The following is a 14457-nucleotide window of genomic DNA, read 5'->3' on the forward strand; positions in this document are numbered from 1 at the left end:
CCTACACAGGCCAGCCTTGTCTCAAAAAAAATCCACAAAAAATTGTACATACTGTACTTTTTCATTTCCATGACATTGAACAAAGAGAAAAACTAACTATATGTAGTGGATTGGTAACTGGTGGTCAACTTATAACCCCCAGCTGAACTGAGTAAACATGGTGCTGGGTGTGGGAGGCCCACCTGGGGATTGTTGCCAGTAGCATAAGAGGCAGTACTGGAGAAGAAGAGCTGAGAGAGGCTGTGGGGAGCTGGTAGAAGCTGTAAGGAGCTGTTGGTTGTTTTGGATGAGCTCATTATGCTGGTTTTCCTGATGAACTTGGCTGTTTTCACCCTCCGAGGAGCTCAGGACCTCACTGGCACTGAGAATGGTTTTGGTTCACTTTGGGGGAGCTCTGGTCCTCACTTTGAGCATCGCTTGCTGGCTCCAGAGAGGAAGATGGTGCACTGCTGGTCTCTGGGAGAAGCTTGCTGCATTGGGTTCCCTAATGGGAACTCAGCCATCTTAATCATCGGAGAGGCTCAAGACCTCACTGTTGGCAAGGATGGCTGTGGTACCTTTCAGGGGAGCTCTGGTTCTTCTGAGCGTCGCTTTCTGGCTCCAGTGCAGATACCTCGACCTGCTAGCACAGATCCTTTATCCCCTTGGCACAGACTTCCTAGACTCCACCACTGACCTTTGGGCCTTCGCAGCGCAGATCCGTGAAACAGGATTGTTTCTGCAATTGTTAGGGGCTCTGGGCCTCCAGTTGGATTCGTGGGAGGCATTGTTATGAGCTCTAGGTCTTCAGCTAGACTCAGGCAGGACATTTTTGTGGGATCCAGGCCCTCGGCTTGATTCCTTGGTCTTGGTGTGTGGACAGACTTCCTGCACTATTTTGTATATTGTTCTTTGGGTGATTATTATAAATAATCATATAAAATATGTGTCCTGTATTATATTGTTCATCTTGCAAAAATAAACCCCAAACCAACACACCATAATAACAGAAAGTTTGTCAGTCATTTTGGAACCAGGTATGAAGTAAAGGAATTAAGTGTAAAACAGGAATAATAATGAATTATTATTCACATTTTGGGTAATGTGAATAATAAATGGGAAGACTACACTGGTATCAAACATTTGTCAATATTCATTGACTACACACTTACAATTGCATTTTACTGTAGATAAACTACATTTCAGTAAGTTGTTTTACATTTGTCTTAATGACTTTCCTCATGGTTTGGAAGAAATACCTACCACCTGCAATTTAATGCAGGAGAGATTTATTCTGGCTCACAGTTTCCACAGTTTCAGTCCATGGCTGTCAGACTCAAACACAGAAACAGCATGGAAGGGCCTGGTGGAGAACAGCTTCTCACACTGTGGTGACCAGGAAGCAGAGAGAAGAGGGAGGAAGCAGGGAGATTGATGACCCTTCTACATCATGCCCCCACAAACTGCCTCTTCCTATGAGGCCCCCTGTCTAACTGCGTATTCAGCTATGGATTCATCAGTGAATTCACCCACCAATGAGTATGCACCCCCATGATCCAGTCAGCTTCCCAACACCTCTGAACCATAGCATCACTCTTCAGCAGAGGGAAAAGAAGCATATATGAAGTTAATTGTTTTTTAAAAGCATGAAAGAATCACTGGGGAAAACATACAAGCTTAGGCAATCCTATGGGGGCAGTTCTGTTTTTGTATTGTTCAATATTCTCTAACAGTTATCTTTCTCATGTATGAATATTTTATAAACTTGAGTTATCTAGACAGTCATCTATTTCTTCATGATTTCCTTGTTTACAAAAAAGTTGGTTGCCTTAATTTTGAAAAATCTTTTCATCTATAAGTGTATTGGTCAACTTATTCCTAGCATTCCATGAGCTTGTTTTTCTACGGAATGGGGTGGCAAAGAAAGAGATCAGAGCACACTTAAGAATGCATGGCTTTGCAGGATGTGGTGGTGCAAGCCTGTAATCCCAGCAATCAGGAGGCTGAGGCAGGAGGATCATTGTGAGTTCAAGGCCAGCCCGGGCTACAGAGCGAGCTCAAGGCCAGCCTGAACTGCATAGCGAGACCCTGTCTCAAAAAGAAAAAAAGAAAAAAAGAATGCATGGCTTTGATTCAGATAATCTGACTAGGTACCTTGCTCCTCACTTTCCACCTCACTAATGCATCTTCTTTAGTATAAATAAAACTAACTAATGGGACATTTTTTGCTCACCTAAGTGTGCACATGAAAATAAATTCATACAATTCTGTCTTTCTTTACTTTCTCCTCCTTTTATTTTTACTCACTCAATATGCCAGACTCACAATAGGTATTCCTCTTGTGATCACCATTGTTTTCCTCTCTCTTTGTTTTTTTACACTTTCTGATTGGTTTCTACAAAACGAACACAAAACTCCCTCACTCCTTCTCTTAATGTTATACCCACATCCAAGGCTTGTCAACAAGGACACAAAGCAGGTCTGTGTCTTCTACATGGCTTTTATATCTCTATACTACTAACTTTATTATACAATCTAAAAATGTTCATGAATAGACCAGTGTAAATCCCTCAAATCAGTTATGAGTTGAGAGTGATGCTGAATGTCACTGTCATTTTCTCTATCTTTTTCTCTTTTTTTTTCTGGTACCAGGAATCGAACTCACAACCTTGCACTTGCCAGGCAGGTGCTGTGCCACTGAGGTAAATCCCCAGCCCCCTCTATTTTTTTCTGTTAGCATCTTTGATTCATTATTCAGATAACATCAGTAGCAGTGCCCTGTGTAAAATAAAATGCTAGGTAAATTTTACGTCTTTCATGCTTCTCTTTTTTATTCTATTGCAATGTAATCAAAGTTTTCCCTTTTTAAAGAAAATCCCTCAACTTTAAATTTTAAAAACTGGAACTCTAGAGATGAGGAATTCCTGATTTCTAAACATTCAAAGCATTTGTATCGATCCTTCTCAAAGTCCTTCAAAAACTTAAAGAGGTTGGAGAACTTTCAGACTCCTTTTGTGAGGCCAGTGTTATGGCAATACCTAAGGCAGACAAGTACTTGACCAGAAAAGAAAATTACAGTCAGTGTCCCTAAGGAACATAGCTGCAAAAGTGCTCAATAAAATATCAGCAAACTGGATTCCACAGCACATTCCATCATTCACCATGATCAAGTGGGATTTATCTCTGGGATGCAAAGCTATTTCAACATCTGTAAATTATTAAATGTGACACATCACATTAACAGTACAAAATAAATATGATTACCCCATTAGGTACTCAAATGGCATTTGAAAAAATTCAACATCCTTTCATGATAAAAATTCTCAACAAATTAAGTGTAGAAGGAATGAATCCCAATCCAACAGAGGCTGTATGTGAGAATCTCACAGCTAACATTACACTTGGTGGTGAAAGGTGGAAAGTTTTTCCTCTAAAATCAGGAGCAAGACAAGGATACTTAACTCTCACCAGTTCTCTTCAACATGGCAATGGAAGTTCTGCCAAATCAATTAGTCAAAAGGAAGAAAGAAACAAAAACATCCACACAGGGAAGGAAGGAGTAGAATCATCACTGTTTGGCGATAACATGATTTTATATATAAAAAACCTCCCAGACTCCATCAAAAACACCTCTGGAGTTGGATGTGGTAGTGCATGCCCGTAATCGCAGCATTGAGGCTGAGGCAGGACGATCACTGTGAATCTGAGGCAAGCCTGGGCTACCTGGTAAATTCAAGGCTAGCCTGGATGACATAGCAAGACTCTACCTCAAAAAAAATAAAAAAGTTTAAAAAAAAAAGTTATTGTGACAGAAATCAGAAGAGTCATTGCCTCCATAGCACAGAATTGACTGCAGTGGACATACATGAATTATGTGTGCATGGTGTTTTAGAGGTGGTTATCTCGGAGAATACAACTGTCACAATGCATTGAACTGAGCTCCTTAGATCTGTGCACCGCACCGTGCGGTCCTCCCTCAGCAAGCAGGGTAGACTGCATAACAAATCCACACAGGCCCTTGAGCGGATGGCATGGTGTTTGCAAATAGCCCACACTCATCTTCTTACACTCTTTAATCCATCTCTACATTTCACACTTTATACCATGTAAAGGTCACATTCGTAGGTGTTACTCATTAGGGGGTAATGACCTCTGCACACACTCAGTACAGACGCACTTTTTGCCAAATATTTCACTCCAGCTGTCACTGTCCCCTGCCTCCCTGGTTGCTGTCCCTCCCTCCACATGCCTCCCATCCTCTCTAATATTGTTGTGTTTTTGTTTTTTTTTTTCTTTATCTTTTTGAGACAGGGTCTCACTATGCAGTTCAGGCTGGCCTTGAGCTCACTTTGTAGCCCAGGCTGGCCTTGAACTCACAATGATCCTCCTGCCTCAGCCTCCAAAGTGCTGGGATTACAGGCATGCACCACCATGCCCGGCACCTCTCTAATATCTTTCCACATCCTGTCATATGACTTCCTCCATCCTAGATGTTGTTTACTCTCTTGCCCACCTCACAAACCCCAGTTTAAATCTGTTTCAAGTATTTCTTCTCGAGTCGCCCTTTTCTTTTTCATCCCCTGATGATATCCATGCTTCAGGAAACTCAGTAGTCAGGGCCCTCCATGGGGGTGGCAGAGCAATACAAAGAGTCAATGGAAGAGGCACTCCCTCCTTCTCTCTCTCTCTCTCTCTCTCTCTCTCTCTCTCTCTCTCTCTCTCTCTCTCTCTCTCTCTCTCTCCCTCTCTTTCTCTCTCTCTTCCTCTCTCTTTCTCTCTTCCTCCCTCTTTCATCTCTAGCTCGCTCATATTGGGAACAAAATGCAAGGGCACTCTATCATTGAGCTAATACCCTACCTCTTTTTATTTTTTATTTTGAATCAGGGTTTCACTAAATTGCTCAGACCAGACTGGAATTTGATTTTTTTTTTTTTTTTCCCAGTACCAGGAATCAAACTCACAACCTCAGGCTTGCCAGGCAGGCACTGTGCCACTGAGCTAAATCCCCAGCTCCCTAGACTTGAATTTGAGATTCTCTTGCTTCAGCCTTCTTAGTAGCTCGGATGCCTTCTGGCTTCATAAAGACAATTTTTTTTTTTAAATCTTTTCAAGACAGGGTCTCTCTATGCAGTTCAGGCTGGCCTCGAGGTCACTTTGTAGCCCAGGCTGGCCTCAAACTTGCAATAATCTTCCTGCTTCAACCTTCCAAGTGCTGGGATTACAGGTGTGCGCCACCACACCCAGCTAATTGTTCTTAAACCTGAGTAAATTCCTGGACTAACTGAATTTATCATGTATGAAAAAAGTTGGAGAAGAAAATAAACCATCCCTTATTTACAAAACAGCCGGGCATGGTGGCGCACACCTATAATCCAAGCACTAGGGAGGCTGAGGCAGGAGGATTGTGGCAAGTTCAAGACCAGCCTAGGCTACATATATGAGCTCAAGGCCAGCCTGGATTGCATAGCGAGACTGTCTCAAACAAACAAACAAACAAACAAAAAACAGAAATTATTTATTTGAACAAGATTTTAAAAACCTAACCTCCATGTGATACATCAATAAAACTTTCTATTTTAGGTAGAAGGAACAGCATGCACAAAGTCAAACACACTGCTACTTCCACCACCAACCCTCTTCTTATATTATTTGTTCTAGTTAATGAGTAAAATGTTAAGTTGGGGGAATGATAACAAGAAAATAATATGTAATAAAAGCTTAAGAGGGCCAGGGGTGTAGCTGAGCAGCATAAGTGCTTGCCTGGCAAGCTTGAGGTCATGAGTTTGATTCCCGGTACAAAAAAAAAAAAAAAAAAAAAAAACCTTAAGAGGGGTTATCATGTTAAGTCTTATAAGTCATGTAAAAATCTTTTTTTAATTTAAAGAGAAAGAAAACAATAACAAAATAACAATGAAGACAAAAACAAAACAATACAAAAATTAAAATGATACAGGATTTCAAAACAAAATGATAGGAATTAACAGTGGTTGTTATATTACATATTGTTATCTTCAATGAAGTTGCTCAGACTACCAGATGTAAGAATGTAAGATTGATCAAACTATTAAAGACAATAACAAGAAATAAAAAAAAAAATTAAAAATGATACTGAGCTTCATTAAACAAGATGGTAGGTGTTGGGAGACGCTGGAGCTGGAAATTGGTCATATGTGTGAGAGCAGGACAGAGCCAGTGTGCCTCCAGCTGTCACGCTACCTCAGTCTTGAGAAAAACATCCTGCCTGGACAATTACAGTCATTAGTTGCTAGGCAACATTACCGCTCCTGATACTAACTTTGCAAGATAAATAAATGCCCCTACTGTTGAAGTTAAGTCCTCTTGCCCATCAGGTAAGAGGTCACCTCCCTCCTCCTGAGCCAGATCTTGTCTCTTGTCTTTATTTTCCTCATACCCACAGCAGTTCCTCTCCGGGGTACAAGAGACCAATGAGGTCCACTACAGGTAGGAATTCAGCAATGGTTGTTATATTGCATATTGTTGTCTTCAAATTAGTTGTTCCAGTTACCAGATATAAGTGTGCAAAATTGATCAAGAGAAAAAAAAATTAAGCATTAACGGTTCCTTTCGATAAAACAATAGACATCAGCAGTACACTTTGTTCACCATCATGCACTGGTTCTAGGAAATGAGCCATTGTTTCTTTAGATATCCCATTTCACTATAGTCTCTGCTTCTGAGTCATGGTTGGAAATACTTTAGACCTTCACATTCTATTTTCCATGTCTCTGAACTTTTTACATTTTTCATTTCTTTAACCCTCTCTGCATCTTCTATGTATTTTTCTAAGAGCAGTTTTCCAATTCTTTAAATCTCTCTTTAACTGCTTTTTTTTCTTTAATTACTTTAATCTGCCATTAAATTTGTCCATAATTCTTAAAATTTCAGTGACTACATTTATCTTCTCTGGAAATTCTACTTTAAAACCAGATATGGTGGCATGTGCTTGTAATCCTAGCTACTGAAGAGTTTGAAGCAGAAGAATTGCAAGTTTGAGGTCAGTGTATCAACTTAGTGAGACCTTGTCTCAAAAATAAAATAAAATAAAATAAAATAAAATAAAATGCCAGGTGTGGTGGTGCACACCTGTAATCCCAACACTCAGGAGGCTGAGGTTCTCTGGAGGATTGTTGAGAGTTCAAGCCCAGCCTGGGCTACATAGAGAGTTCAAACAAATAATTAAAACTAAATAAATATATAAATAAAGTTGAAGAGGTCGCTCAGCACTCCCTCGGTTCAACCCCTAGTACTGAAAAGGAAGGAGAGAAATGGGAGAAGAAAAAGTTCTACTTGGCAATAGTGAGTGTGTGTGTGTGTGTGTGTGTGTGTACAGATAGATAGTGGTTTCAAAGTTATCTGGTCTGTTTTCTTATTAGATTTTATTGGTACATTTTAGATATACACAATGATCATATTCATCATAGAGAATTTGTATCTGTACATGATATAACTTGTTTTTTTCCCCATTCCCCTACCTTCCTTTCAACTCCTCCTCCCTTCCCCATTTACAAAGTTTTGCTTCCATGTTTTCCTTCTTTTCTCATTTTTTTTTTAACTTTTTCCTTTCCCCCTCCCCTATCCCTTGTTCTCTTCCCCATTTGAACATTTTCCTCCTATTTCACAATACCTAGTGTACATTTTGGTCCTTATTTACTTATTTACTATCTGGTCTGTTTTTTGAGAGTCTTGTTTTTGTTTGAATGCTTCTAATTCCTTACTAGTTGTCTTTATTATTTTAACATGTGCTTATTCATAGTCTCTAACTCAATAGTGTAGCCACCTGCCATTCTCAGGACAAGGATGAAGACTAACTTTGTGGTTGTTATTGCTCTTTTTATTGGTGGAAGCTAATAGTTTCTCTCTGTGTTTTAATTTTTTATTTCTAGGAGTGCAGGGAGAAACAAGGTGGAGGGGAGTTGGAGGAAAGTGAGGAGCTGCTCTAATATTGTTCAGTGCTGGGCATCAAACCCAGGGCCTCCCACATGCTGGGTGCTCTATCCCTGAGCTGCACCCCTATTTGTTTGTTGAATTCAGATCTGAGTTTTTGTCTTTTGGAAACTCTGTGAGGCCTGAGTTAAGGGTACATCCCTTCAGTAAAGATTTTGTGTTTACCAAGAACATACTGATAACATATTCCCCTTATGTTCTCCAGGTTTACTGAGGTGTACTTTCATACAGTAAGTTTCACTAAGTTGAAGTGTAGCAGAAACCCACCCCTCCCCCAGCCAGTATACTTTAGTTTGTTAGTTGCCCAGGTAATAGTTCCTGTTCCAGTTCCAGTTGCTTCTGGTCTCTTAGAAACAGCCGGTCACTGTGATGCATAGCTCGTCACTATGATGTACATTGTATAAACCAGTCCCCAACTGACAAGCTATTCTGTCTCTGTACTTCCTGCTTCCTTATCTCATAGAAGTCCTAGACCTCCAGAGATCAGGGCCTGATATTCTGGGAATGATCCCAATCAGTGCCCTTGGATGTAAATAAATCTGCCTCCAAATCCTGGGTGTCATTTCAGTGTTTCTGTTCACCATTGCAAAAGTACTCAATTCAATGAGGTTTTGCTTATTTGTTTTTTGTTTTGAGATAGGATCTCACTATATAGTTCAGGCTGACCTGGAACTTATAGCAAACCTCTTGCCTCAGTCTAAGTCCTGAGAATATAGGTGTGTATCACCACAATCACTGGTCTACTTCTTTATCACTCTTTAATTTTAGATGTTTTAGCCTAGTGGTATCTCATTGTGATTTAACTTGCTTTTCTCTAATGATGAATAACACCAGTATATTTCCATATCCTTGTTGATCATCCATATGTCTTCTTTTGTGAACTGCCAGTTAAAATCTCTTGCCTATCTTATATCATACTGTTTTATTTTTGGTTTTTTTTCTTGTTGTTGTTGTTTTGCTGTTATAGGAGTTTTGTTTGTTTGTTCATTTGTGGTACTGGTAATCAAACTCAGGACCTTGAGCTTGCCAGGCTGGCACTTGCCACTGAGCTATATCCTCAGCCCAGGAGTTTTTAAAAATGTATTCCAGATATCCGTTCCTTTTCAGATGCATGCTTTGCAAGTACTTTCTCTCAGTATGTGGCTTGCCTTTCATTTTCTTAAGTGTCTTTCAAAGAGCAATTATTTTAAAATTTAAGTACAATTTTATAATTTTTCTCATTTATAATATTGTGCTTCTTGTTCCAAAAACACAAAGTGGAAAACTGTAAGATTTCTTAATGCCTCATTTCAGAAGTCATATTCACGACATTCTGTTGACTAGGAGGTGCTGTACAATCTAGAAAGCGGCTAGCCTTTGTCCCTGGACTCCGGGACAGAAAATCTAAATCCTTGGCAGCCCCTCAGGAGTAGGAATATACTTGTTATTCATGAGCCTCTTGGATAACAACTGAGCTCCATCCCATGCCTTTTGGTGTTTTGCAGGGAAGCTTTCCAGTTATCAGCCCCCACGAGCCCCAGAGCCAGAAGCCCGCCCAGTTCCTTAGTGTAATGCGCATGTGCGGGGTGTGGACTGCAAAAGGAGAGGGGAGGAAGAACCCCGGAGAATAGGTGGGGAGGATGATGGGCCGGGACGCACTAGTCACATGTGTAAAGGGCGTAAATCATTGAAAGGGTTGAATGGCAGCAGGGTTGACTGAATCTGAAGAAAAAGTATGAAATAAAGAAAAAATACAGGGCAGGGGATATAGCTCAGAAGCATAAGTGCTTGCCTGGCAAGTCTGAGGTCATGAGTTCAATTCCCGATACCAAAAAAAAAAAAAAAAAAAAGAGAGAGAGAGAGAGAAGAAATATGGAAGAAGCAAATAGCAAGTAAAATCTGAAAAAGACTTAGAACTCTTCCTTGGCAAGAAAATTCTTGTGTGTGTATGTGGGTTTTTTTGTTTTTGTTTGTTTTGGTTTTTGAGAAAGGTTTCACCTTTGAGAAAGGCTGGCCTGGACTCGCTATGAAGTTCCTAGGCTGGCCTTGAAGTGGCAGCAATCCTCATGCTTCAGCCTCCCAAGTGCTGGGGTTACAGGTGTGCGCCACCACGCCTAACTGGAAAGAAAATTCTTATAAAATAGATATGTCTTTTTTCAAAGGATAAAAGCTAGGTGTGGTGGTACACATCTGTAATCCCAGCACTTGGGAGGCTGAGGGCAGGAGGATTGCCACAAGTTCAAAGCCAGCCCAGCTGTGTAGTGAGTTCAAGACCACCCTGAACTATATAGTGAGACCCTGTCTCCAAAATGAAAAAAGAAAATAAAAGAACTCCTTGTTCATATATAGCAACATGAAAAGTTCACTGAAGCCCAAAACCCTTAATACTATGGTGTTTGTACAGTGCCCTACTTCAGTTTAAAGGGACTGGAATTGGAGTCATCAAACAGAGATGCCTCCAGGAGTAGCAGCGGAGTTTACACAGCAGGCTCCACACAGAGGTTGTCATGCTGGAACACAGTCAACTTCTGCTGAATGCATGCACACACTAAAAGTGCCACGGCTTGTGTACTCAAGGTAGGGTTACTGATCTTTGCTTTCCAGCCAGTCCTTTGGGGGAAACAGGAGAGGGAAGCAGATTAAGGCCTTTTGGCAGGGACTGTGGAGTCCTGGCTAAATATGCAGGTACCTGCAAGCAGCAGCAAGGCCCCTTCCTAACTGGACATCCACACCTCAAAGCATGACTCATGTATCAGAGGGTGAACCAGGACTCAGGCCAGGCTGCTGCTGTGCCTGTACTGTTACCCGACCCAGCTCTGATCTGTGGTTTCGAGAACCCAAGTACCTTCTGAGGTCAACGGAAGGATCAGGTGGGTATCAAACCCTTTTTAGCACCTTTTATTAAAGCCAAGTTGCAACAAAGAGCGTATCATTGCTTTTACACTACTGTGAGGTGAAAAAGAGTGGACTAAAAAAAAATCTGACATCTCAGCCTGGTGCAGGGGTGCAGGGCTACAATCCTACCTACCTGGGGGGCCAAAGCAGGAGTTGCAGTCCAGGTGCAGAGTTTGAGGCCAGACTGGACAACATAGCAAAACCCTATCTCCACAAATGAAACAAAACCAACATTTACCCTTAGGACTTGGGTGTGGTGCAGCTCAGGGGTAGAATGCTTGCCTAGCATGCTGGAGGCACTGGGATGGATGGGTGGGTGGATGGATGGATGGATGGATAGATGGATGGACAAGGGGAAGAGGGAAGAAAAAGGAAGGAAGAAGAGGAAGAAGACTTAAGATATGTTATATAATGTACCAACTTCCTACAATGAATGTAATCATTATGTACTGCAAACACTTAATGATAAAAAAATAGAAATGAAAAGAAAGGGAGAGAGAAAGGAAGAGAAAAATCTCTACATCTCTTTTTTTTTTAAAGACAATTCACTGTACACATTTTACTTTCAATTTTGTATACTGTCTTAGTATGAACGGGATTCCTTTCCCACTTGAGCCATTTTTAACCAAAGCAAAATAGCCTAAGTAATATAAAGTATTAAAACACAGCATAAAGATACAAAAACAGACAACCTAATTCTAGTTAGGAGTGTAAGTATAAAGTAACATATTTTTATAACCCACAACTATGTTTAGGAATCACATAAGCATAGATCGCTGTCTTGAATGAAACACATTAATCTGTGGCAAACTTCTCACATTTCTTGCACAAGAATATTCACAACAACTCTATTCACTGTTCAGTGTTCACAATGGCCAAAACCTAAACCTAAGCCAGGGTCCACCAACAGGAGACTCTCAACAGGTGAACAGAGAAAAAAACTGTGGCATAGTCTTGCAAGGGAATAACATGCTAAAAATACGTGCCCTAGATGGATGACATTTGAAAATGTTATACTGAGTTAAAGAAACCTCACAACAAAGTGTACACGTGGTATAATTTGGAGAGCACCTGAGGGAAGTCTCAGACTTCCTACTCTGTTGGACTCATTCACCACTTTCCCACTGCTGATAACATGCTGGCTACACTGACTTTTGTTTTGTTTTGTTTTGTTTTCCTTTCTTTTCTTTTTTCTCTTTTCTTTATTTACTTTTTTAAAGAAAACTTGCCCAAAAGCCAGACATGGTGGCACACACCTGTAATCCCAGCACTTAGGAGGCTGAGGCAGAAGGATTGCTGTGAGTGTGAGGCCAGCTTGGCCTACCTACAAACTGAGTTCAGGACCAGCCTGAACTGCATAGTGAAAACCTGTCTCAAAAGGACAAAAGAGAGAGAGAGAGAAGAGAGAAGAGAGAAAGAGAAGGAAGGAAGGAAGGAAGCAAGGAAGAAATTCTCCAAACTCAGACTTCAACTGGCTTTCAAAGCACCTTGCCCTTTACTTACATCACAATTATCCTAATTATAATAATTATTGGTCCAACTACTTTTCAGAGGCTGCTCCACCTTACATTATGAATACCTTGATGTTAGAGAATATTAGGCTTCTTCATTGTTCTATTCCCACCCTTAGCACCCTTCTTAAAAATATAGTGACCAACTAATACATATTTGTTGAATAAACAAATATCTAAATGAATGAATGTCTCCATAGTTCCACCTTCTCGTTTTCCAACATTCGATGATCTTTGATCATCTTTCCCTATGACAATATTTTCATAATTTTTTTTATAGAGAGAATGAAAATAGTCTAGTCCTTGAATTGGATGTTCAATGTTTTTTCCTCGTCAAACTTCCTTTGTGTATAAGGTGCAAATTTTCAAGGTATTCAAGACTTCATGTGCAATGACAAACCCTAAATACTGTGCACCGGCTGGCAGTCATAAACAGGTTGCTGTTGTAGAGGTTCAGGAAGCATTCCCAAGCCAGGAAAACTGGCAACAACATAATTAAGCACAAAAGAGATTGTAAACTACATAAATTTACTCCACTAAATCCCAACAAAATGTATCCTAAATTCAACATCCCCTCAACCACATCCCCAAAATATCTAAGGACACTCCAATGCCTCCAAAAGAGGGAACAGCTAGGATGGGCCTGTCGCAGAGCCTTTTCTTGTTTTGAGCCCTACTCAAAACTAGCAGCTTCTCAGGAGGATGAGGCAGGAGGACTGCCACGAGTTGAAAGCAGCCTGGGCTACATAGTGAGTTCAAGGTCAGCCTGAACTACATAATGACTGTCTTAAAAAAAACCAAAAAAATACTAGCAGCTTTCCCTGTCACTCAGTGAGTGGGGCCAGAGTAACACAGCCAAATGAGGAAGAACTGCCTCCAAGATCCAGTTACATCCACTGGACCTATCCATGAAAATATAATCATTGTACATACTGATGGGGCAATATGTGATGTTTTGATACATGTGTACATTGTATAATGTGGGTTTCTTGAGACAGGGTCTTGCTATACAGTTCAGGCTGGCCTTGAACTCATTATGTAGCCCAGGCTGGCCTCAAACGCACAGCAATCCCCCTGTCTCAGCCTCCTGTGTGCTGGGATGACAGGTAACATGACTTTTTGTTTGTGTTTTTTTTGATTGTTTTATTGTTGTTGGGTTTTGTTTTGTTTCATGGGTTTGGTTTCATTTTGTTAGTTGTTTCTTGGCACCGGGAATCGAACTCAGGACTTTGTGCTTGCCAGGCAGGCACTGTGCCACTGAGCTGTACCTCCGGCCCTTCTTGTTTTATTTTGTGAGACTAGATCTCACTATGTTGCTCAGGTTGGTCCAGACCTCCTGGACACCAAGCGATGCTCCCACTGCAGTGTCCTAAGTGGCTGTGGCGACAAGCACTATGCACACGAGGGTGCCCGTGTCTCTTCAGTGTACTGACTTCATCTCCCTTGGATAGTGAGATTGCTGGATCATGCAGTAGTTCTGTTTTTAATTTTTTTCTTTCATAGCTTTCTATAATGAAAACACTAATTTACATTCCCACCAATAGAATGCAAAGGTTTCTTTCTTTTCTCCTCATCCTCACCAGCACCTAGGATCTTTTGCCTTTCTGACAAGAGCCAGTCTTACTGAGGGGTGGGGGTCGAATTCTGATTGGTGCTTTGACTCTGCTGCCCTTGACAGTAACTATACCTACCTTGCCTTTGGTGGTCAGTGTCACCACTTGGCCCCGCCACTCTGGTGTCCAATTACTTCTGTTGCATCCAGGTTTTCTAGTTAACTGGCTGCAGTTGAGACTATGAGCTCTAGGCCTGCAGAAAAAGAGTGATCACAGAGCTAGTCAAGGATGCAGGGGATCCACTTAGAAATGTATTTCTCAAACTAATGGTTAAAAACACTTCTTGGCTGGGCCTGGTGGCACACATCTATAATCTCAGGACTCAGGAGCCTGAGGCAGAAGGATCACTGCAAGTTCAAGGCCATCCTCAGCTACAAAATGAATTCAAGGCCAACCTGAACGGCATAGTGAAACCCTGTCTCAAAAAGAAAAAAAAAGCACTTCTTCTCAGCCCTCCCCGTGAAGATGGGCTGGTCTTAAATGACAAATCCCCTCTAACACTCCAATCCTCCTGA

At 41.0% G+C, this 14457-nt stretch overlaps 1 protein-coding gene across 2 annotated transcripts in view; it reads right to left on the minus strand.

Moving 5' to 3' along the window:
- N4bp2 (NEDD4 binding protein 2) overlaps positions 1 to 14135 on the minus strand; it is a 140696-nt gene extending 126561 nt beyond the window's left edge. For both annotated transcript variants that reach the window (XM_013518095.1, XM_013518094.1), the window contains exon 1: positions 14021 to 14135. The gene's annotated coding sequence lies outside the window, so the exon portion shown is untranslated. The remainder of the gene's footprint in view (positions 1 to 14020) is intronic.
- Between the last annotated feature and the right edge of the window lie 322 nt (positions 14136 to 14457).

Source organism: Chinchilla lanigera, unplaced genomic scaffold, assembly GCF_000276665.1.
Source record: "Chinchilla lanigera isolate Chin_1 unplaced genomic scaffold, ChiLan1.0 scaffold00042, whole genome shotgun sequence".
Classification (NCBI taxonomy): domain Eukaryota; kingdom Metazoa; phylum Chordata; class Mammalia; order Rodentia; family Chinchillidae; genus Chinchilla; species Chinchilla lanigera.